The 26,830-nt window shown below is 34.3% G+C and overlaps 1 protein-coding gene across 1 annotated transcript in view; it reads left to right on the plus strand.

The window, feature by feature from the left end:
- Positions 1-6,920: 6,920 nt before the first annotated feature.
- Positions 6,921-26,830, plus strand: part of LOC133321433 (very low-density lipoprotein receptor-like) — an 85,229-nt gene continuing 65,319 nt past the window's right edge. Inside the window, exon 1 of the mRNA XM_061530523.1 lies at positions 6,921-7,041. The gene's annotated coding sequence lies outside the window, so the exon portion shown is untranslated. The remainder of the gene's footprint in view (positions 7,042-26,830) is intronic.

Here is a 26,830-nt window from a genome sequence, read left to right on the forward strand (position 1 = left end):
TGTGTGCGACCAGCTATTCGACTGACTCACTTTGGAGATTTAACCTGTTTTTGTGTTCTATGCTGAGGGATTATAAAGCTCAGTTGGGAATTGTATAGCGAACTCTTTCCTTTTTGTTGTTTTTGGGAATTTTTTCTACGGCAACGTGGTAACTTTTTTTGTTAATGAATACCTACCTGTCTGGTTTACTCTTATGGTTACAGCATTATTATTGTTGTCGTTGTTATTATTTTTATTTTCTGTCATTTAAGATGATGTTGCTTTGTCAATAATAATAACAACAATAATGACACTTGGAACACGTGTCGGACATTCTTAGAGATTTACAGAAAAAAAAATTTTCCTGAAATAAAATTTTCATTTGACAAAGATATGGACGTTGGGGATTCTTTGTCCCACTTCGGAGGGATAATATTGTTAATTAATTTAATTAGTTTGGTTTTCGGAGTAGTAGATTTCGTTGGATTTTTTTTAATTTTGATGATCTGATGGTACTTTAAAATATTAGTTTCAATGAAATAGATGAGTTGATGGTGTTTCGAAAAAATATATATATTTTTTTATTAGAAAAGGAGCTGGTGCTTTGAAAAATATTTCTTAAATACTTCGAAGTTCTGTCGGTCATAAGCAAAAAAATATTTTTTTTAAATTCCACACTCTACTGGTTCATTCATAAACATGTATACCTTAGTAGAAGGTTATTTAAAAACCAGTAAGGAAAGTAGTAAAGTCGGACGGGGCCGACTATATGATACCCTTCACCACTTTGAGCATATTCAACAGATGAAATAGAAGCTATATCTAAATCTGAACCGATTTCAACGATTTCATGAAACTTAACACACATCATTCCAGACCTCATCCATAACGCAGTGCCAAATTTCGTGCAAATCGAAAGATATATAGGGACTTTGGTAGACCATTTACATTAAATCGGACGAAAATATATATATAGGAGCTATATCTAAATCTGAACCGATTTTCAGGAAACTTAACACACACCATTCTATAACTAATTCATTACGCTGTGCCAACTTTGGTGCAAATCGAAAGATATATAGGGACATTGGTGCACCATTCAGATTAAATCGGATGAAAATATATATGGGAGCTATATCTAAATCTGGACCGATTTTCAGGAAACTTAACACACACCATTATATTCCTAATTGATTACGATGTGCCAACTTTCGTGCAAATCGAAAGATATATAGGGACTTTGGTGCACCATTTAAATTAAATCGGACGAAAATATATATGGGAGCTATATCTAAATCTGAACCGATTTTCAGGAAACTCAGCACACACCATTATGGACCTAATTCAGTACACTATGCCAAATTTCGTGCAAATCGAATGATATATAGGTACTTTGGTGCCTATATCGGGCGAAAATATATATGGGAGCTATATCTAAATCTGACCCGATTTTTCCCAATTTCAATAGGGTTCGTCCTTGGGCCAAATAAGTGACCTATGCCAAATTTCATCCAAATCGGATCAAAAATGCGACCTGTACTTTGTTCACAAAAATACATGGACGGACAGACGGACGGACGGACGGACGGACAGACGGACGGACAGACGGACATGCGTAAATCGACTCAGAAAGTGATTCTATGCATATTCTCAAAAGGAACCATGTGCCTATCTCGTTTCCTTTTGCCTGTTACAAACATATGCACAAAGACATAATACCCTGTACCACAGTGTGGTGAAGGGTATAATAATACTTAAAAAAAGTCGTCGATCTTTTGGTCCTTAGGAAATTTTAAAAATTCATAATCGACTGATGGTTTAAAAATATTGAATTAGAATATATTTAAAAATTTTATAAAGCAGTTCGTTAATGGTCAAAAAATCGAACCTCTATTGGTCTTTAAAAAATTCTATGAATCATTAAGAAGTCTATGTTTTAATTTTTCCTTCCAAAACATATTCTTTAAAAATCTTAGTTTAATAAAAAAAAACCAATTCCATTGAATTTTTTAATACTGGGTCATTAGATGCATTCAAAATTAGCCTGCATTCTAATCCACACAGTATTTGCATTTTATTGTTCCAGTATTTGTTCTACACACACACACACACACATACATAACCACTGTTTAACCAACTCTAACGCTAAGTGCATTGTGACCCAATATTATGGCATTATGCTAAGCTCATTTTTAAACTTGAACCTAATTAACATTAATACTCATTAACTGGTTCACAATTAGAGACAGCAGAAAACTACCATTAAAAAAGTTCTTTTCAGCAAGGGAGAAGAGGGGGCAGGGCACACAACTACTACTACGGTAAAACTGCAGTACGGCAAGGGTAGATGAAAATAAATGGAAATTTTCTATGCAGAACAATGAATGGGGTGGTTAGATGAAGTTAGGAGTAATTCGTAAAATGGTATTAAAAAACTAGTGCGGAATTTTACAGGACCATCAGAGCCACAAGTGTGGAATTTAATAGAATATTTTTTCAAGGCCTGAATTTTGCGTGGATTTTAAGAATATTTTTAAAAGATAACAACCAGGCCTGGATTTAAGAAATATATTTTCAAGGCAGCAATCAGGCTGAATTTTTTAAAGAATATTTTTCAAGGTTACCATAAGGCGAGGATTAAAAAAATATATATTTTTTCAAGGCTATCATAAGGCGGGGATTTTTTAAAGAAAATTATTTCAACGCAACAACAAGGCGTGGGTTTTTAGAAAACAGTTTTTCAAGGCTACCAGAAGACGTGGATTTTTAGAAAACAGTTTTTCAAGGCTACCAGAAGACGTGGGTTTTTAGAAAACTGTTTTTCAAGGCTACCACACGACGCCTATTCTAGACCTTAAAAAATATTAAAAAAAATTCACGCCTTTTCTGGTTCTTAAAAATATAATCTTTTTAAATCCACGCCTATTTTAGACCTTAAAAAATATAAAAAAAAAATCACGCCTATTCTGGTCCTTAAAAATATTTTTTTTTAAACCACGCCTATTCAAGATCTTAAAAATTTTTTGTTAACAAATCCACGCTTATTCTGAAACTTAAAAATATGTTTTAATAAAAAATCCACGAATATCCAGGACCTTAAAAACATTTTTAAAAATTTTTTGAAGCCTTGAAAAAATATATTTTTTTTTTATTTCACGCCTAGTCCGATTCTTGAAAAATATATTTTTTTTCAAGGCTACCAGAAGACGTGGATTTTTAGAAAACAGGTTTTCAAGGCTACCAGAAGAAGTGGATTTTTAGAAAACAGGTTTTCAAGGTTACCAGAAAACGTGAATTAAAAAAACAGGTGAAAAAGCGTTAAGTTCTGCCGGGTCGAACTTTGGATACCCTCCACCATAGTTATAGTGACAGGTACTTGAAATTAATATATAGGGAATATACCAAAAAGTGACCTTTCTCCAAACTGATTATGTAAACCATACACTCAATTTTATGGCTAATAGGGTGTATACACTTTGATACCGTAAAAATGTGCCTCATCGACCAAATCCGTTTCAGAAAATTGTGATTTCATCCAAACTTTGCCTATCTTATTATTTCTTCCAAACTTAGTTCAAGTTCGAGGATGAGGAATATCGGTGAATATCCGTCCTTCTGTTACGTCCCACACAGGGGCTAGGTCTATGCATAAATCCGGCCTATAGTTAATATACATATAGTTCGTTATCGAACCTTACGTTCTAGTTTTTTATGTCGATATCCTCCGCAGGTGAAATGATTACAACAGCGTCTTAGAATCAAACCCAAAACGCTGAACAAATCAGATAACTATTTCAATATAAAAAGGGTGTATATTAATATTTTTTGCTAGGGAAATTTGTTACCATATACTACTACAAAATACTAAATTGCAGCTCAAGAACCCCAAAATACCGAAAATTGGGAATATCCCTATATCCGAAAAAATTTACCTATATTCATACTTTTTTGTAGAGAGTTTTGGTACCTATTAAGAACTCAAAATACTAAATTACGGCCAATTCGGTGGAAAAATACGATCAAATCCACCAAAATACTGAAAATTAGGAGTTACCGATATATGGGGCTACCAGAAAAAGTGGACCAATATTTATAATTTTTTTGTGGAGACATTTAGTACCCAATAAGAACCCAATGTACCAAATTTCAGCGAATTCGGTTGAGAAACGCGCTCAATAACCCCAAAATATCGAAAATTGGGGGGTACCCCTATATGAGGGCTTTCCGAAAAAATTGACCTATATTTATAATTTTTAGTAGGGAGATTTGCCACCCAATAAGAACTTAAAGTACCAAATTTCAGTGAATTCGGTCTAAAAAGGCGATCAAAACCCCCAAAATACCGAAAATTTGGGGGTACCCTTATGAGGGAGCTATCCGAAAATTGCACCCATATTTATAATTTTTAGTGTGAAGATTTGCTACCCAATAAGAGCTAACAGTACAAAATTTCAGAGAATTCAGTTGAAAAACACGCTCAAGAACCCAAATATACCGAAAATTGGGGGGTACCCTTCTATGGGAGCTATGCCTAAACGTGGACCGATGTAGCCCATCTTCGAACTTGACCTGCTTGCAGACAGGTCGTCATAATATTTTACGCTGATCAGGAATATATACACTTTATAGGGTCGGAAATGATTATTTCGATGCGTTACAAACGGAAAAACAAAACTAATATACCCTCCATATTATTGGTCCTAGACTCACCTTTAATTAACCGATCGTCATATCTCAACTAGCTGAGTCGATCTAGACATGTGTGTCCGTCCGTCCGTCTGTCCATTATAATTTGTAAACACGATACAGACCACAGTTATGGACCAATCTTCACGAAATTTTGCATGTAGGAAGGGCTTTGGCTAGTGAGGACCCCTATTGTTTCTGGTAAAGATTGGTTAATATTTAGGGGATGGTATGGACCAAATATTTAATAATTTGTCGGGTTTTCTGGTCGCTCTAGAGGCCGCAAATATGACCCGAACATCGCGAAATTTTACATGGAGAAGAGGATTGGGACAGAGAATATGCATGCCTGCTTTGGACCCTGACTTTTGTGTGAAAAATTACAATCTTTGTATTCTATGGCTTATATATATACTCGCGAAGCATATAAATCCACGAAGTTTATAGTGCATCCAAGAGGAATGGTTGACCTTCAAAATGACTCCAATTACATTGTCGTATTTACTCGGCTGTGGGAGTTACACACAAATATTTACAGGTGCTTACGTATTCAGATATTATTTAGTAACCCATTACCTCATTAGAAGGCGGAAATATAGCGCTGATTCCTTTAAAATTTTCCATGAAGTTTCAAATATGGTCAAAGAAAACGCCTATAATTTTCGATTATGATCTGATTTAAATTTTGGGATGAAGTGGATCGAAAACTCATTTTTTTTTTTGTGAGTGTTTTCTAGTCGAATATAGGGAACATCACAACACAACCCACCGTGAAGGGAATCGGAATAAACATCCGAGTTCCGAGTTGTGTAGGGTATCGTATGGTCGGCCCCGTCCGTCTATACTGCTCCGCCCACTGGGTTTTAATATGTTTTTTCATGGTCCAACAGAGGGAGTGGTTTTTTATAGAATAATTTTCTAATGAAAGAATGGGTGTTTTTTTACGAAATATTTCCAATTTTTTAATTTCAAAAAAATCTTTGATGGACTTAGAGGAGTGGGTTTTGAAGTATCACCAATAATGTGTCCAAAGCAAAGACTCAAAATCCATAATCTCATGCCTGATCTGCTGAAATGTTTTTTTTTTTCTTTTATTTAATTCCTTTGAATTATTGCCACTTTCCTTGTCATCTCCCTCTCAGTTTTTTTTATTACCGGACTTCATCCTGTTCTTTTAAATTAATACCACCGAGATACCGATGACATATTTCGTCTTTCCCGTTTTATAATCCAAACCATTTATTTTCGTTAGTTATAATCCTCTGGGCAATTTTTCCTTCTTACATTTATGCATTGCGGATAATATCTGGCATTTCAACATTTTGTTTGATTTGATGATTTTAGCCGCTATATCCTCGGCTAATTCACATTTTTTTTTAAATATTATTTTACATTTTAAGTTTTATCTGTCGCACATCGAGATGACAGGCCATAAATTTTATGAGACTTGAAATTAAATTAAGTAAAACTGTAGACCACAAGGAGCGAAAAAAATCAAAAAAATGTAGTCATAAAAATTACGATGAGAAGACATATTAAAAAAAATAATGAAATTAAAATCCAGGGTGAAGAGAGGGGATGGATAATATTTTATAACATAGAAATTGCAGATTTAAATATACCTCCTTCCCTCCCTCTCTTCCTGTTTTTTCTGTAGTTGTAAGAAATATAAGTAAATCCATCAGCCCTCTTTAATACCGCCTCTAAAAACCATCCCTCTCTTTTTCATATTTGTTCTCTCTGCAAACTCGAAATAAATCCACCACCCCCCTCTGCTTGTTTCTGTTATTAAAACAATTTTTGTGGCGTGTTGCCGGTAGGGTCATTATGTGGCCTCTTAAAGTTAATTAACTATAAAACAAAATTGCCAAGCTACTGCCGACTGTGGCCCCTGGCCCCGGCAATGACCAACAAAAACGATACTTAAAATAATATAAAAAATAAAATTTGAAAAACATACCCGCACATAAACATAAGGTCTGGGCCATAGACAAGAATTTTTAATGGCAAACAAACTAACTAAACCCAGTTAGAGACAGACAGATAGACAAACAACTAGACACAAATATTCCACACAGACCTTCTGTTCGAGCGTTTGTTTGTTGTTTGCTGCTCCATTTTGCATAATTAAGTTGTAACAATTTTTTTTATTTATTTTTTTTAGGAATTTTATTATTAATTTTATATTTCCTCTATTATACAACGCACACAAACTCATAGCCTCTCTTTTCTCTCTCCCTCTCTCTCTCTTTACAGGCTCCACTTGTGGCATTGAACAATTCCGTTGCGGCAATGGCAAATGCATACCCAACAGATGGCGCTGTGACAATGAAAAGGATTGTGCCGATGGCTCCGATGAATTTTCATCATTGTGCAGTAAGTAATCAAGTTTTGGGAATAAAATTTTCTTATTTTTTTTATTTTTATTTAAACCAACACATACACACCTGGTCTATGTTATGTGTTCGAAACATTTTTTATTTTTGTGATTTGTTTATATATTTTTTAATTTATTTTATATATAATTATTGTTTTTAATATTTTGTTTCCAAATTAGTGGTCTTCTGCAAACCATATGAAGTCACCTGCAGCAATGGCGAACAATGTGTTCCCCAGAGTTGGTGGTGCGATGGTAGTCCCGATTGTCGCGATAAATCGGATGAAGCTAATTGTCGTAAGGATTTTTTTCTTTATTACAACGTTGTGTTTTCTTGTGAAGATGTTAATACTAACTCTGTGAAAAAGATTGGGGAAATTTTCATAAGGATTTCGTTAAACCAGTAACAAAATTTATAAAAAATAAGAAGAAAAAAAAGAAAAAATTGGGATCTTTAAAAAAACAATGTTTTACTTTTTTTTAATAAAATGTAAGAAACAATTTTACCACTGAGTGAGGAATTAAAAATTAAAATATATATTTTTTTAATTTTTAAACACTGGAAAGTTTGAGCTTCGAACTGTTTTTATTCAGAGAACGTAAAAACAATGTGTTAGATTAAGAATTCCGAAGTCAATGGTCCATTTTATCCCATACTTGGTATATTGAACTACGGTGTGTATAATTATTATTGATTTAGAAGTACGAAATTGCGTACACTTGATGTCATTTTAATATATTTTTATACGCAACTCAGTCGGATGAGGCCGACCATGTGATACCCTACCCAACTACCACTGACGTTTAATATTCTATGGATCTTTATTCCGAACCTGGGAATTAATTCACGATATTTGTACCGTCTAGTGTAATAATGATAATACTGAAATATTGTAGTTTAATTTTTCTCCCAAAGCCGATTTTCTTCACTGGCAACATTTCAGGATAATGATTTCCCCGTGGCAAATTTATGATGTTCGACTTATAATTGTGGTCTCTAGAGTGACTCGAAAACCGAACAAAAGTAAAGTCTGGGTGCATTTGACCCAATAAATATTCATTGATTATCATGAAAGGTACCATGCTTATTCTTTGGCGAAATCTGCTTCCTCATGTAAAATTTCATGATATTCGAGTCCCAATAGCGGACAGAAAAAAAACTGAAAATAAAGTTTTTGATTTATTTGTTACCCTAAAATGTAAGCACTCATCAATATTTTGTGGTAGGGTCTTCAAAAATAGTTACTTTCATAGCTGGCTTGATTACAGAACGGTTTTTCCATTTCCAAGCGCGTCGGTGTTGTGCGCAAATCCACCAAGTTGGAAGACCACGTTCCAAGATGTTCTTTCCTACTTGGTCTTTCTATCTAATTCACGGCCTTCCCCTTCTACGAGAACCATTAGTAGGCTCGCTTTTATATACCTTCTGAGCTGGGGCATTCTCATTCATTCGCACAACATGGCCTAGCCACCGTAGTCGATGCATCTCAATACGACTGACTATGTCGATGTCTCCGTATAAATAGTAAAGCTCGTGGTTCATTCGACGCCGATATTCACCGTCGACGCAGATCGGCCCGTAGATCTTTTGGATAATTTTTCTTTCAAACACCCCAAGAGCTGCCTCATCCCGTTAGTGTTAGATCGCACCTTTGCTGCTACATTAAAACGGGTTCGTACCTTGGCTGCCACAATGTAATGGTCCGAATCGATATTCGCTCCTCGGATCGATCGGATGTCTAAAACACTGGATAAATGCCTTCCGTCTATCACCCCATGATCAATTTGATTTCTCATTGCTTGATCAGGAGAGATCCAGGTGGCCTTGTGTATATAGAGATGCTTTAATCTGGTGCTGCTAACTACCATGTTTTTTTGCTGCAGCGAAGTCAATCAACCTCATGCCGTTGTCGGATGTTTCTTCATGAAGGCTGAATTTTCCGACGGTGGGGCCAAAGATATTTTCCCTTCCGATTTTTGCATTCAAATCTCCTAGCAGAATTTTAATGTCATGTTTCATATACTGTTTCTAGGCGCTCGTAAAATATGTCTTTGGTCTGTTCATCTTTATTTTCTGTCCGAGCATGGGCGCAAATGAGACTGATGTAGAATAACTTTGCTTTTATACGGATTATAGCAATTTGCTGGAGACGAGGTCTTTTATTTTCCTGTTAACCATAAATCCGCAGCCAAATTCACGTCTCTTTCCATGACAGCTATAATACAGGGCGTAATCATCTGATTTACTTACGCCAGCCCCTTTCCATAGCATTTCCTGTAAGGCAATAATATCGGCTTTGTACTTCTTGAGTACATCCGCCAAAGCGAACACTGCGCCTGTTCTGTACAACGTGCGCACATCCCAAGTGCAGATTCGCAAATAGTGGTCCTTTATACGTTTGCGGGGGTCGTCAACATTAGGGGGGTTTGGTTTTCTTTTTCTGTGCTTTTTCATAGTAGGTTGGGTTTTCCGAGAGTGGGAAACTAACCCGACGCCGCAACCCATTTTTTATAGTTTTTATGAGTGAACTCGAGGGACATATTAGTTCACTATTTCATCGGGTGATGTAATTAGCCCCCCCTGGTGGCACCGCAGGTAGGTCAGTGTCCACAATTGAGATGAAAGAGGAACCAAGATAAGCCTGGACTTTGCCATGTTAAAGCCAATCAGAGCCGTTGCTTGGTATCTATCATCCCCTACGCCACCCATACGATGATACGATATTTAACTTTAATTGGGGTGTAGCTTTTTAGATGATTTAGATTTTGAAGGCACCAACAAATATTTTTTTGAAAAATCTACGCCTTGTTGAAGGCATCAAAAATTAATCTTTAAACAAGTGAAAAAGCTTTAAGTTCGGCCGAACTTTGGATACCCTCCACCATGTTATGTTAAAACCAATCAGAGACGTTGGTATCTATCATCCCCTACGCCACCCAAATACTTCTTCAAAAATACTTTTTAAAAATCCACGCCTGTGAGTAGGCCTTTAAACATAATTCTTAAAAATCCACGCCTCTGGATAGGTCTTTAAATGTAGGTATACCTTCAGAAAATATTATTAAAAATTTCACTTAAATTTTTATACATATTTAATCCTGAGAATAGTCTTTACAAAATATTTTTAGAATATCTATGTGTGCGAATAGACCTTTACTTTTTTACAATTGCTTCCTTATACCCGTCCCTCTCTATAACTCAGTTGGTCAAGTCTCTTTCAATGACATTTACCCCGCCCATAGACAATTTATATTTCACCACCTCTAGGAAAATTAAAATACCTTTATAATCATATCCACATTTCGCATTTATTTCATTCACACGTTCATATATATATATATATATCACACACATTGCTGCACAAAGACAAAGGACATTAGCTGCAATGACAATGTCAAGGCTGTTTATGATTTTTATATACTAAAAAAAATTACAGTGACTCATTCACTCACACACACACATAGACTCTGAAACAATTATTTGCAGACAAAAAGACTTTATCACAACAAAAACAACAGCAACGATGAAAAAAGTGAAAGCAAGTAGCAAACAAACAAACTGTATATGTCATATGTGTCGGTAACATAAGTCTATGTTTAAAATAATCATAATAATAAAATATAAACAAAACATTAGACTACCCGGCCTACCTCCTCCCCTTCCATTCTCCACAACAGCAGTCCAACCTCCTGTGTATATTAACAAAGAGTTAAGCTTTAGCAAACAACAACAACATCACGAACATTGTTAATATGTTTCCAACAGCAACATTTAACGTGAATGCCGGTTGGTGTCACATGCACATGCACACTCACACACACACCCACATGTGTGTACATGGCAAGGATATAGCCTTCACACACAGACGCATGTAGCCATGCACACTTTTCTTTTTTTTCTCGGCTCTCATATAGAATAATTCGAAAGTATTTAATGTGTCAGTGAATGTGACACCAAGTGGAAAATAAATGGCAACAACAGTACCACCACTTCCATCCCCTGGCGAGTGTCCCCAGCCACCAATGTGGTGTTGTGTTTATGACATTATCTAAAGTGAAAATATTTTGACGGTTGGTCTTAACTTTTCTTCTTTGGATTTTTTTCTTTCAAAAACAATTTTCACGTAAATTTTGTTTTGTAATTATTTTTAGAAATTTTCTTGCTGTAAAAAAAAGCGAAAATTATTAAAATGCGTATGAAAATTATTAATCAATAAATGTCAAGTATACGCACCCTGGATTGGAGAAGAAAAATTAATATTAATTATACGACCAATGGTAACCGATTCAATGTAATTAAATTTAAGGTCATAAAACCTATTTCGTAATAAAAAAAAACAGTAAGGGAAGTAATAAAGTCGGACTGGGCCGACAATATGATACCCTTCACCACTTTGGATATATTCTACATATGTATCCTAACAGACGACGCGTTTTCGTTATATATCTATATCTGAACCAATTCAGGGAAACTTGCCAGAGACTAATTTATATTACACCAGACCTTTTCACGAAGCTTAGCAACATCATTCTGGACTTAATTCAGTACTCTATTCCAAAATTCGTGCAAATCGAAAGATATATAGGGACTTTGGTTACATAAAAAATCCGACGAAAATATATACGGAAGCTATATGTAAATCTGAATGGATTTTCACAAAAACTTAGCTCACGTCATTCTAGCGTTAATTCAGTACGCTATGCCAAAATTCGTGCAAATGAAAAGATTTCCAAGGTTTCGGTGCACCAAATACCAAAAAAGGGGGAAAGTATATATACGAGCTATTTCTAAATCTGAACCGATTTTCATGAAACTTTACAGACATCATTCTCCATCTTATTCATTACGCTGTGCCAAATTTCGTGCAAATCGAAAGATATATAGGGTCTTTGGTGCACCAATTACCTTAATTCGGGCGAAAGTATATATGGCAGCTATTTCCAAATCTGAACCGATTTTCATGAAACTTGACAGACATCATTCTCGATCTTATTCATTACTCTGTTTCAAATTTCATGCCAATCAAAAGATTTCCAGGGACTTTAGTGGACTATTTACCTAAAATCGGTCGAAGCTATACATGGGAGCTATACCTAAATCTGAACCGATTTTCACGAAACTTTGCACACATCATTCTAGACTTAATTCAGTGCGCTATGCCAAATTTCATGCAAATCGAAGATATATAGGGACTGTGGTACACCATTTACCTGAAATCGGACGAAAATATATATGGAAGCTATATCTAAATCTGAACCGATTTTTTCCAATTTCAATAGGGTTCGTCCTTGGACCAAACAATCGAGTTGTTCCAAATTTCATCCAATTCGGATCATAAATGCGACCTGTACTTTGTTTACAATTTTAAATGGACAGGCGGACGGTCGGACATGCATAAATCGACTCAGAACCCGAACCTCTTACAAACACGTTCGTCAAAAAACTATTTTAAGAAAATCCGCCTATGACGATAGTCGTTATTTTATTTTTTTTTTTTAATCGAAGGACAATACTTCTAATTTTATTAATTTTCCAAGGCTTCCTTGCTAATCCAATAGACTGTCATTGCCTTCTTTGGCCAACTCACATTTTTCCATTGCAGAGGAATCCATTTCAATATTTTTTGTTATGGTTTTATTGAAACCATTTCATCAAAGGTATTTTTTCTATGAATTGTTTCCGAATTTTTAATGTTTATTTGTTATCACAAATTCAGCATAAATTTAGTCTGGACAATAAATTTTGGCCATAACCCACATGATTTACAAATAAAAACCCAAAAAAAAAAAACATTCTCTAACAAATAAAGCCAGCAGGTGATTTGTGACCTGCAGTCTAGACAGCACAAAAAATCGAAAAAAGTATAAAAACGCCAACTGAATAAAAATGTCCATAATTTATGAATATAAAAACCATCACAGTCGATTGCCATAACAAACTTCTTAATAATGTTCTACAACGTTTTCTACTTCTTTTATTCCCGACAAATAAAAATGCGTAAATGCGTAAATGCCACCTGTTGGTGAAAACTTGTCAAAAAAACATTATCTACATGACAACTAAATAATTGCCGTCAGGATAATAATAATAATTGCCTATAAAAATGGCAGTATATTTTCCTTCATCGTCTGAAGTTTATAAATTTTTGAAAAAAAAATTCTTAAGGGATAATAAAAAATTATAGCAAAATGTAACGGGAGGAAGTAGTGAAGGATGTCCTATATGACATTGTTGTTTTCTAATATAATACAAGGCTATTGTTTGAATTTATGAAGTTCCTGAAACACAAGGCAAATGTTGCTGAAAAAAAACAACAAATATGCCGATAAGCCTTTAACAATATTTATTTACGCCTTATTATAGGCCTTGAAGAAATCTACGCCTTATTATAGGCCTTGAAAAATATTTTTAGAAATCCACGCCTGTCTATAGACCTACAAAAAAATATTTAAAAACCAGTAAGGAAAGTAGTAAAGTCGGACTGGGCCGACCATATGATACCCTTCATATATTCCTATATGTATCCTAACAGATGTCGCCTTTTCGGTGGCGCACTGACATGAAATTGAACGAACTTAAATATGTGATATTTAGCTATATACAAACCGACTAACATCAATCCCTACACATGTCATTCTGCAACCTATCCTAAATTTTGTTAATAGATTTAAAGCAAACTTTACCCACGCTATTTGGTATGCTTCCCTGTTTAAAATATGATATGAATCAAGCACCCATTAATTATTTGGTGTACAATCAACATGAATCGAGGTCGAAATTATATATGGAAGCTATGCTATATCTAAATCTGAATCGATTTAAAGGAAACTTGCCAGAGATTAATTTATATTAATTTCAGTACGTTGTGTCAATCGGACTAGCTATGGGTCTTTAGTGCACCATTTCCTTAATATACGACTAAAATATATATAGGAGTTATATGGAAATCTGATCCAATTTCAAGAAAACTTGACACACGAAAGGTTGTAGTAACTTCAGTACATTGTACCAAATTGTGTGCCAGTTGGCCAAACTATGGGTTTTTAGTGCACAATTTACATAAAATCGGCGAAAATATATATGGGAGATATATCTAAATTTGAACCAATTTTCACGAAACTTAGCACACATCATTCTGGACCTATTTCAGTACCCTATGCCAAATTTCGTGTAAATCGAAAGATATATGGGGACTTTGGAGTCCCATTTACCTTAAATCGGACGAAAACATATATGGGAACTATATCTAAATTTGAACCGATTTTCACGAAACTTGGCACATGTCATTCTAGACTTAATTCAGTACAGTATGCAAAATTTCGCGCCAATCGAACACTAATTACCATAAATCGGACGAAAATATATACGGGAGCTATATCTAAATCTGAACCGATTTTCATGAAACTTGGCACACAACATTCTATACTCAATTCAGTGCCCTATGTCAAGTTTCGTGCAAATCGAAAGATATATAGGGACTTTGTACCTTAAATCGGACGAAAATATATATGGGAGCTTTACCTAAATCTGACCCGATTTTCTCGAAACTTGGCACACTTCATTCTAGACCTAATTGCACTAAACATATATGGGATCTATATCTAAATCTGAACCGATTTTCATGAAACTTGGCACATATTATTCTGGACCTAGTTCAGTACTCTATGCCAAATTTCCTGCAAATCGGTAGATATATAGGGACTTTGGTGCCCTTTTTACCTTAAATCGGACGAAACTTTATGCGGACTATATCTAAATCTGAACCGATTTTTCTTCAATTTCAATAGGATTCGTCCTTGGGCCAAATAAGTGGCTTGTGGCAAATTTCAGCCAAATCGGATTATAAATGCGACCTGTACTTTGTTATACTCTACACAACTATGTTGTCAGGGTATTATGGCTTTGTGTAGCCCCAAAAGTTTGCAACGCCGCGAAATATTGGTCCTAGACGAACCTTTAAGTATACCAATCATCACATCTCGACTAGCTAAATCGATCTAGACATATGTGTCCGTCCGTCCGTACGTCTGTCCATTATAATTTGTAAACACAATACAGACCTCAGTTATGGACCAATATTCACGAAATTTTGCATACAGGATGGGTTCTGGCCAATGAAGAAAAGATCGATTAATATTTAGGGAATGAAATGGACCAAAAACTTTATTTTTGTCGGGTTTTCGGGTCGCTCCAGAGGCCGCATTTATGGCCCAAGCACTGCGAATTTTTGCATGGAGAAGGGGATTGGGCCGAAGAATAGGCATGCCTGTTTTGATAAAAAATCGGTCAATATTTAGCGGGTCAAAATGGAACCTGACTTTTGTGTGAACATTTACAAAATTTGTATTGTATGGCGTATATACTTACTCCTGAAGGATATAGACCCGAGAAGTTGATAGTGTATCGAAGAGGAGTGGTTGACCTTTAAATTGATACCAATTACCACACTAGAGGGCGGAAATATAGCGCTGATCGCTTGAAATGTTCTATGAGGTTCCAAGTATGGTCAAGGACAACGCCTATAATTTTCAGTAATGATCAGATAATATTTTTGGGATGAAGTGGAAGTCGATTGGGATGAAGTGCAAGTCGATTCCAGTCGATCTATAGGCCACAATTGAAAGCCCAACATCACAACATAACCCACAGTAAAGAGAATCTGGACAAGTTCACCCCTCTTCTACTGAATATTAGAAATATTTGTTGACATCTAGTCGGTCAAAAGGGTGCAATTATCGCGAAATATTGCCCAAGCTCAGAATATACAACCACAGAAAGTTAGATTTTCGTGGAAATTGTGTAGGGTATCATATGGTCGGCCCCGTCAGACTATACTGCTCCGCTCACTGGTTTACAATTTAACATCTACAGACGGACAGACGGACGGGCGCACATACATAAATAGTCTAAGAAAGTGATTCTATCCATATTCTCAAAAGGAACCATATGTCTATCTCGTATCCTTTTGACTGTTACAAACATATGCACAAAGACATAATACCCTGTACCACAGTGTGGTGAAGAGTATAAAAATTCAACCCTCTCTATAGATCTAGAAAAAAATATTTTTAAAACATCCACGAAAATCCTACGAATTGTTATTTCTATGCTTTTAGCCAATCTTTCAAAATCCTCCACCATTAATATTTTCATTGTGTAGGAAAATTCTCAGTTTTGGTATTGAAATGCTAATTAGTATTGTAACCAAAAACTTCTTATTACTAACCATCGTTGTTAGAACATCTGACAAATTTCACATCACCACAAATTAAAAAAAGCAACAAATCTTCCAAAAAACTTGCAAAGTGAAATAGAAAAAAATTGCAGAAAAATGAAGACCATGTTACAACAGATGACAGCTAACAATCATTTATCATTTTCACTTAATTATCATGGAAAATAATGACAAGGAAAAAGCCTTTGCACTGAAGAGAAAAAAACAAGCAAAAGAAAAAGAGAGGAAAAACTTGTAAAGAAATAATCCTTTACACGTTCATCTTTTTCGTTAATGAATTTTTGGCAGACAGAAATCGAGTTTTTTTTTTTTTTTTTTTTTTTTTTGTTACTGCCACAGTTTGCTGCAACAATTCTTAATTCTTGTCAAAATCCTTAACATCGTCTCCTGTGGCAGGCATATTAATGTTACTGTTTTTTCCTGTCTTCATGTTACTGCCTTTCTTTTTCAACTTGTATATTTTTTTTTTGTCTGGAAAGAACAGTCATAAAAAAGTATCTCTACATTTTTGTTTTAATTTTTTTTAATAAAACTTAATCCTCAATCCTCATTTATTTGACTAATTAAAATATAAAATGCCATGAGATGTACGGAAAGCGAAAAAAAAACACACACACAGAACTTTACATTTTCCTTGGCATGGCAGGAAAAAATAAAACAATGAAAATCTTGGCAAGCGTGTAAAAGTTAAGCTCCCCCCTTTTCTTTACACAATTATTTACGGCTGAAGTTCGGCTGGCTGCAAGGAATGCAGGGCAACGACTCAAGTTTCTAAGAATTATGTTGGAAGGCATTATTTATTATGAAAATTAAAATATGAACAACTACAACACATGGCAAAAATAAGTCACAAAAAATGGGTTGAGTTTTTTCGTACTGACACCTTATACTTACATTCCTTTCTCGAGGCAAATATTTGGAAAACTTAGGGACAACAATTTTTCTTTAATTTCTTAATTTGGCGAAGGATGACTTTAACTAATGTGGATAGGGTACCTGCCAGGAATTTTGTCACTTATAAATTACTTGCCATAAAATGTCAACAACAAGTGTGAAAATCCTACCCTTCCCCATTTATCCAAATCACTCACAAAATATGGGAAGGGGAGTAAATTAACATCAGATAAATTTGAGATTTACTGATAGGCATTTCGACAAAGGGAAGGTGACTTAACTTCCTTTTGTTTTCGTTTTTCTTCAAAAGATTACTGATAAAGGGTTGAGCAAACGAGTGTTAAGGGGTTTTTGGTATTTTCATCCCATGTTATCCTTTTTTTTATTAAAAAAAAAAACAACAACAAAAGCAGGATATAAATCAGCTGTCTTTGTTTACAATTTGTCTCACATGTTGTCGCCTTCTTTTTTTGGTTTTTGTTTTAGGAAATTAACAAAAACAAACTTGACATTATTTATTTTGTTGATTGTTTATCTCCCAGTAGGGAAAAGTTCTTTGACAAATTTTCCTTAATTTTTTCTTGTAATTTATTTAACAGAAGAAACATAGAAAGTTTTAAAATCTCTTTCAAATAACAGTAATTAATAAATATATTAATAAAATATTAGTCATACGTTCCCATGGTCCCACGGAATAAAATTAATTATACGCAGAGGAGTACGCTATTTAAAATAGCCTCTACACAGGAGTGGATTTTTTAAAACTATTTTTTTTAACGACTATCCATTTTTTAAACTATGTAGATGTAGATTTAAAAAAAATATAGATTTTAAGGGTCTATCCACAGTCGTGGATTTTTAAAAAATAGATTTTGAATGTCTATCCACAGGCGTGGATTAAAAAATGATTTTGAAAGTCTATACACGGGATTTTTAAAACATAGATTTTGAAGGTCTACCCACATGCTTGGATTTTTTAAAAATATTTCTAAAGGTCTATCCACAGGCGATGATCCTTTAAAGAAATATGTTTAAAGAATAACCACAGGCGTGGATTAAAAAAAATAAATATTTCGCAATGTCTATACAATGGCGTGGTAAAGGTCTATTTGCAGGCGTGGATTTTTAAAAAAAAAAGTTTAAAGGGCTATCCACAGGCCTGGACTTAAAAAAAAATTTTAAAAAGTCTATCCACAGGCGTGGACTCATTAATAATAATTTTTTAAAGGTCTATCCACAGGCAAGGACTTTTTACAAAATATTTTTTAAAAGTCTATCTACAGGCGTGGATCTTTTTAATGGTCTATCCATAGGCGTGTATTTTTTAAAAATATTTTTTAAAAGTCTCTCCACAGGCGTAGATTTTTTAAAAATACCTTTTAAGGTCTATCCACTTGCCAGGATTTTTAAAAAAATTTTTAAATATATTTTTAAAGGTCTATCCACATTTTGATGTTTTTATACCCTACACAACCATGTTGTTAGGGTATTATAGATTTCTGAGTTTGTAACGCCGCGAAATATTGGTCCTGGACCCACCTTTATGTATACCGATCGTTATATCTCGACTAGCTGAGTCGATCTAGACATGTGTGTCCGTCCGTCCGTCTGTCCATTATAATTTTTAAACACGATACAGGTCACAGTTATGGGCCAATCTTCACGAAATTTTGCATGTACGATGGGTTCTGACCAATGAAGACCCCTATTGGAAAAGATCGGTTAATATTTAGGGGATGAAACAACAACAATTTTATTTTTGTCGGTTTTTCTGGTCGCTCCAGAGGCCGCAATTATGGCCCAAATACCGTGAATGTTTGCATGGAGAAGGGGATCGGGCCAGAGAATAAGCATACTGGGGCGTATAGATTTATTCCTGAAAAACATAGACCCGAGAAGTTGATTGTGTATCCAAAAGGAGTGGTTGGCCTTTACATTTATACCAATTATATTGTCGTATGTATTAAGATGTGGAAGTTATACGTAAATTTTTACAGGTGTTTACGTGTTCAGATATTATTCAGTAACCCATTGCCACACTAGAGGGCGGAAATAGACCGCTGATTGCTTTGAAATTTTCCATGAGATTACAGTTGTGGTCAAGGACAACGCCTATAATTTTCGGTGATGATCAGATAATAATTTTGGGATGAAGTGGACCGAAAACTTATTTTTTGTGTTTTTTTTTTCGATTCGATCTATAGGCTACGATTATAGGCCGAAATTCACAACGGAGAAGGGAATATGGACAAGTAATTAGGGGGTGCTGTTGACCTCTGATCGGGCAAGAGGGTGCAACTATCACGAAATATTACCTAGGCTCGGAATAAAAATCCGAAAAAGATAGAATTCTATGGTAGTTGTGTAGGACGACCCCGTCCGACTATACTGCTCCGCTCACGGGTTTTAAAAAGATTTAAAAAGATTAAAAAAAAATGATTTTAAAGGTCTATCCACAGTCGTGGATTTTTAAAAAATAGCTTTTGAAGGTCTGTCCACAGGTGGGGATTAGAAAAAAGATTTTAAACAGTACGGAAAGTAGTAAAGTCGGACGGGCCGACTGTATAATACCCTTCACCACTTTGGGTATATTCAACAGATGCAATCCCAACATACGTCACATTTTTGAAGGACCATTAACATGAAATTAAACATGACATTCTGCAAACCTATACAAAATATCGAAATCTAAACCGATTATATCAAAATTTGTCACATGTTAGGTTACACTTATTTCAGTATATTGTGTGCATTCGGTTCTTCATTTACATTTTGAGTTCTTCATTTATTTATAAATACAAATTTCATGCAAATCTAAGGATATATAGGGACTTTAATACACCATTTACAAAAAATCGTATTAAAACATATATGTGAGCTATATTTAAATCTATACCGATTTTCACGAAATTTACCACACATCGTTTTAGACTTAATTTAGTACGCTGTGCCAATTTTCGTGCAAATCGAAGAATGTATAGGGACTTTGGTACACCATTTACAAAAAAATCGGACGAAAATATATATGGAAGCTATATCTAAATCTGAACCAATTTTCACGGAATTTACCACACATCATTCTAGACTTAGTTCAGTACGCTGTGCCAAATTTCATCCAAATCGAAGGATATATAGGGCCTTTGGTGCACCATTTAAAAAAAACCGGATTAAAATATATATGGGAGCTATATCTAAATCTGAACCGATTTTCACGAAATTTACCACACATCTTTCTAGATTTAATTCAGTGCGTTATGCCTAATTTCATGCAAATCGAAGGATATATAGGGTCTTTGGTGCACCATTTACATAAAATCGGACGAAAATATATATGGGAGCTATATTTAAATCTAAACCGATTTTAACGAAATTTACCACACATCGTTCTAGATTTAATTCAGTGCGCTATGCCTAATTTCATGCAAATCGAAGGATATATAGGGCCTTTGGTGCACCATTTACATAAAATCGGACGAAAATATATATGGGAACTATATTTAAATCTAAACCGATTTTAACGAAATTTACCACACATCGTTCTAGACACATCGTTCTAGTACGCTGTGCCAATTTTCGTGCAAATCGAAGTATATATATAGGGACTTTGGTGCACCATTTACAAAAAATCGGACGAAACTATATATGGGAGCTATATATAAATATGAACCGAATTTTTCCAAACTTGGCACACATTATTCTGAACCTAATTCAGTAGTCAGTGCCAAATTTCGTGCAAATTGAAAGATATATAGGCACTTTAGTGCCCCATTTACCTTAAATCGGGAGCTATATCTAAATCTGAACCGATTTTCTTCAATTTTAATAGGGTTCGTCCAAATAAATGAGCTGTACCAAATTTCAGCAAAATCGGATCATAAATGCGACCTATACTTTGTTTACAATTTAACATCTACAGACGGACATGCATAAATCGACTCAAAAAGTGATTCTATGCATATTCCCAAAAGGATCCACGTGTCTATCTTGTTTCCTTTTGCTGTTACAGTGTGGTGAAGGCTATAGAAATTATTTCCAACAAATTTATACTTGTGGGTACTTATAAAATATCATCACCTATGATTCGGACCTGAAATATTTGTAATAATATATTGTATAATAATTTGTGAAAAGTCTAGGCATAATATTTTTTAAGAAATGTACTTCTGTGGATAGAGCTCAAAGAATGTTTTCAAAACGATGTTTTCAAATCCACGCCTGGGTTTTGCCAATCAGAAATTGTTTTGAAAAAATTCACGTAATACCTATATTCTATCCTTGGTTTTCATATTGGTGTATATACATTTTAACATACATTGTAACATATATAACAGAAATAATTTTGCCATCCAAAGGTTTTGTATTCAATTATTTTTTTCCCGCAAGCAAATCGATTCTACTTAACCTTGATACTATTTCTGAGTGGTTTGCCGTCGAAGGCAAAAATACAAAAAAAAAAAATAATCCTGCAAATGAATGATTTTAATTCCAACCCCCATGATAATTATGTTGAGCATATGATTTCAATTAATATACCATAGCCCAGATTGAGATGCACTTGTTAATGATAATAATAATCAAAAAAATAATTATAATTCTATGCAAATTTCCTATTATAAAAAAAATCAAGCAAGTGAAAATACTGATACTTAATATATCATATCGATTTTGTATTGAGTGATAATACCACATGTTTGGAATTAATTCCAATTATATCATATTTTATTATGATTATTATTCTGCAATGGACTTTCAACATTTTTCTTGGGCCTACAAATCATCATAAATATGTCAACATAAAGCTGTAAATATTTTATTTATTATTTGTAGCGGTGTTATTTTAATTTTTTAGTTTGGCTGCATATTAAGGCCTATGATGCTTATGATTGATATTAATGTTGCCGGACCCCAAAGGATTATGGTGGCGTATGATTGTTGTATATGTAAAAGAAAAATAATATAAATTATTACTCATATGCATAAAAATGCTATAAAAAACACAACGAGAAAAACAACAAACTAATTGACTGCATATGGATTCCAATTAATATTTATTACAATTCTCCCCATACCCCCGCCGACCCATCTCTTCTGTGTGAAATATAAATGTATATTGCAAAATGTCCTGAATTTTTCCATGATTTATTCATACATTTATATATATATATATATATATATACATTGTCTCGCTTTGCAATATTGAAGATTTGTGACAAAACCATAGACTTGTTATTTTTTTGAAATAAGACCACAAAGACAACAAACAAAATGTGGTCTATAATCCAAAGCCAGAAAATCCGATATAAAAAATTGTCAATATAAATCATTGACATAAATCAATAAAATATGTAAAATGTTCCAAACGAGCAAAACATTATTGCTGGTTTTCGTCGATGTTTTCCTTTCGTGGGTTATATATGGATTTGCATATGACAATAATAAATTTGAGGAATAAAATTTGTTGTGTGTACAGTGGTGCGCCAAAACACAGAATAAACCGAAAACAAAAACTAGATTTTTAAAGGTTTATGTTCACAGCTAATTTTTTTTAGAAATATTTTTTTTAAACCTGTGAGCGGAGCAGTATAGTCGGACGGAGCCGACCATATGATACCCTACACAACTTCTGCGGTACTACATTCTGAGCTTGGGCAAAACTTCGCGATATTTGCACCCTCTTAACGACTAGAGGCCAACAAATATTATTATTACTAATATTCAGTACTGCCCTTCTAATTACTTGTTCAGATTTCCTTCACCGAGGGTTGTGTTGTGATGTTTGGCTTTCAATTGTGGCCCAAAGATCGACTCGAAAAAAACACAAAAATTAAGTTTTCGTTCCACTTCATCCCAATATTATTTTCTGATCATCGCCGAAAATTATAGGCGTTGTCCTTGACCATAACTGGAACCTCATGCTACATTTCAAAGCGATCAGTGCTATATTTCCACCCTCTAGAGTGGTAATAGTTTACTAAATAATATATGAATACGTAAGCACCTGTAAATATTTAAGTGTAACTTCCACACCTGAGTACGTACGACCATATAATTGGTATCAATTTAAAGCTCAACCACTCCTCTTGGATATATGTTGGATATATACGGGTCTATGTCCTTCAGGGGCAAATATATAGGCAATAGAATACAAATTTTGTAATTTTTCACACAAAAGTCAGGGTCCATTTGACCCGCTAAATATTGAACGATCCTTATCAAAACAGGCATGCTTATTCTTTGGCCCGACCGCCTTCTCCATGTAAAATTTCCCGATGTTCGCGTCTGGAGCGACCAGAAAAACCGACAAAAATTTAGTATTTGGTCCAATTCATGCCCTAAATATTAACCGATGTTTACCAAAAACAATAGGGGTCTTCATTGGCCAGAACTCATCTTACGTGCAAAATTTCGTGAAGATTGGTCCATAACTGTGGCCTGTATCGTGTTTACAAATTATAATGGACAGACGGACGGACGGACGAACACACATGTGTCCATTTCATCCCCTAAATATAAAAAACAATAGGGGTCTTCATTGGCCAGAACCCATCCTACATACAAAATTTCGTGAAGATTGGTCTATAACTGTGGCCTGTATCGCGTTTACTAATTATAATGGACAGACGGACGGACGGACACACATGTCTAGATCGACTCAGCTAGTCGAGATATGACGATCGGTATACTTAAAGGTGTGTCTAGGACCAATATTTCGCGGCGTTAACTTTTGGGGCTGCACAAAGCTATAATACCCTGACAACATAGTTGTGTAGGGTATAAATATCTTTTTAATGACTGCCCTAAAAATGTTGTTAAAGAACAATCCTGAAATGTTTTTTCTTGGGTGAATCAGTACTAAAGGCCCACTGTAAATGTCCCTAAAAAAATAACAAAAAAAATCTCTCCACAACATTATACTGCAATATATTTATTGTCAACCAATAAAACAACAACAACAACATTCTGTGTGTTAATATTAAAAGTAGAGCAAAAGTAAATATGAAATATTTACCCGTAAATCCACTTAGTTACCCACTGCGTTAAAAGTCAAACTCATAACGATAACCTATGCGGGATGCTACAACATAAATCCCTAACTAAAAACATATTTCCTGTCAAGGTTTTGGCTGTTTGTTTGTTTTTCTCCTTACTAATTTGGATTTATGGTAATTGAATGTGGAGTTGTTTTTCGTTTTTCGGATTTCTAGGCTTTCCCTGTTATTAACATTTCGAAATTTATACAAACACATTAATTCATTTGTTTCGAACAAAAAAATGGTCATAAAAATCTACGAAATTGGAGTATGCCTGTCCTTGGCATAATTTCTAGTATTCTTCGAATACTATATTTTAAGGAGTCATAGGATAGAAATTTCTACTATTAGTCCAAGTAGCGATTTTCATAAAAAGCTCATAATTGCTTATGAAACTAAATGTAAATGTTATTCAAACGTCATGGCGAAGTGAATACTCCCTCGGTTTGCGTTTAAATGAAGGAGATCGCGCGCAGGTTATCAAAAAACGGAAATAATAATGGTCTTCCATAATGAAAACTAATAGGCAAATAAATTATTAAAGAAAAAATCTACAATTTGCGTGATTGTGCTGGGAGAAGAACAAATATTTAGAGAAGAGGAATTTTTAGAACTGCCAACAAATAACTGCAAAAAAAAACATAAAAATGTGGATAGACCTATAAAAATATATTTAAAAAATTTAAAATACATCCGGGCAAGTGGGTACAGTTTAAAAAGTATTTTTAAAAATTCTACGCCTGTGGATAGGTCATTTAAAAGACCAACGCCGGTGGGCTTTAAAAATATTTAAAAAAATCCCAGCCTGTGGATAGACCTTCCAAATCTATGTTTTAAAAATCCCCGCCTGTGTTTAGACCTTCAAAATCTTTATACCCTTCAGCACACTGTGGTACAGGGTATTTTGTCTTTGTGCATATGTTTGTAACAGGCAAACGGAAACGAGATAGACACATGGTTCCTTTTGAGAATATGCATATAATCACTTTTTAAGTCGATTTATGCCTGTCCGTCTGTCCGTCCGTCTGTCTGTTCATGTTAAATTGCAAACAAAGTACAGGTCGCATTTGTGATGCGATTTGGATGCAAATTGGCACAGTTCACTTATTTGGCCGAAGAACAAACCCTATTGAAATTGGGAAAAATCAGTTCAGATTTAGATATACCTCCCACATATATTTTCGTCCGATTATATGTAAATGGTGTACCAAAGTCCCTATATATCCTTCGATTTGCACGAAATTTGGCACAGCGTACTGAATTAAGCCTAGAACGATGTGTGTTAAATTTCGTGAAAATCGGATCAGATTTAGATATAGTTCCCATATATATTTTTGTCCGATTTTAGGTAAATAGTGCACCAACGTCCCTATTTATCCTTCGATTTCCACGAAATTTGGCTTAGCATTCTGAATTAAGCCTAGAACGATGTGTGTTAAATTTCGTGAAAATCGGTTCAGATTTAGATATAGTTCCCATATATATTTTTGTCCGATTTTAGGTAAATAGTGCACCAAAGTCCCTATTTATCCTTCGATTTCCACGAAATTTGGCATAGCATTCTGAATTAAGCCCAGAACGATGTGTGTTAAATTTCGTGAAAATCAGTTCAGATATTTTCGTCAGCTTTTTTTTGTAAATTGTGAACCAAAGTCCCTATATATCCTTCCATTTGCACGAAATTTGGATTTATAAGTAAATGAAGAACTCAAACAGTGCTCCCAACTCTATATCTGACCAAAATTTAGTATAGGTTGCAGAATGACATGTTTAATTGCATGTTAATGGTCCTTCAAAAATGCGACGTCTGTTAGGATCCCATCTGTTGAATATACCCAAAGTGGTGAAGGGTATCATATAATCGGCCACGTCCGACTTTACTACTTTCCTTACTGGTTTTAAATATTTTTACGCCCTATATATTTTTAAATATCCTCCAACCTTAATTATTTAAAATATAAATGAATTTCCTTTCGGCCTCAGCGACGTATGACTATCAATCATACGCCTTGGTCCTCTAGGCGTATACATAATAGTAACAGCATATGTACCACAAGGCGTATGATTATTGTTTGTGATTAAAACAATCAACATACGTCACAACGTCTTTATTCTGCATATCAAAAATATTATTATTATTATTTTAATTTTGACAAGTTAATGACATTTGAAATCACAAATATGGCCTAAATAAACATATTTACCATAAATCTTGTATTGTAATTAATACAAAGTAAATTACACACACACACACACAAATATATCATTACATATTTGTTTGGGTAATTTCTATTGTATACGACGAGACATCAAGTAAATATCAACAAGGAAATAATAATTTCATCCTTTCAAAAGGATAAATATTTAACAACATTTCTGGTAAATATTTTTCTCTTTCTCAGAGAATAGGGAAAACATTTACATAATAAAATTAAACCAACATATTTAAATATTTAGTAAAAATGTAGATTTTTGAAAAAAATATGTTAATTAACAAACACAGCTGGAGGTTAGAATTATTGTTTACCATTTAAGAAAAAGGAAATATTTTCGCAAAATTATATTAAAATGATTTATGTACTTTACATTGTCACAGTAATTGATGGTAATGGCCCATGGTATTCCAT

Source organism: Musca vetustissima, unplaced genomic scaffold (genome assembly GCF_032173495.1).
Source record: "Musca vetustissima isolate MV318-11 ecotype Yass unplaced genomic scaffold, APGP_CSIRO_Mvet_v1 utg27947, whole genome shotgun sequence".
In the NCBI taxonomy this organism is placed as follows: Eukaryota; Metazoa; Arthropoda; class Insecta; order Diptera; family Muscidae; genus Musca; species Musca vetustissima.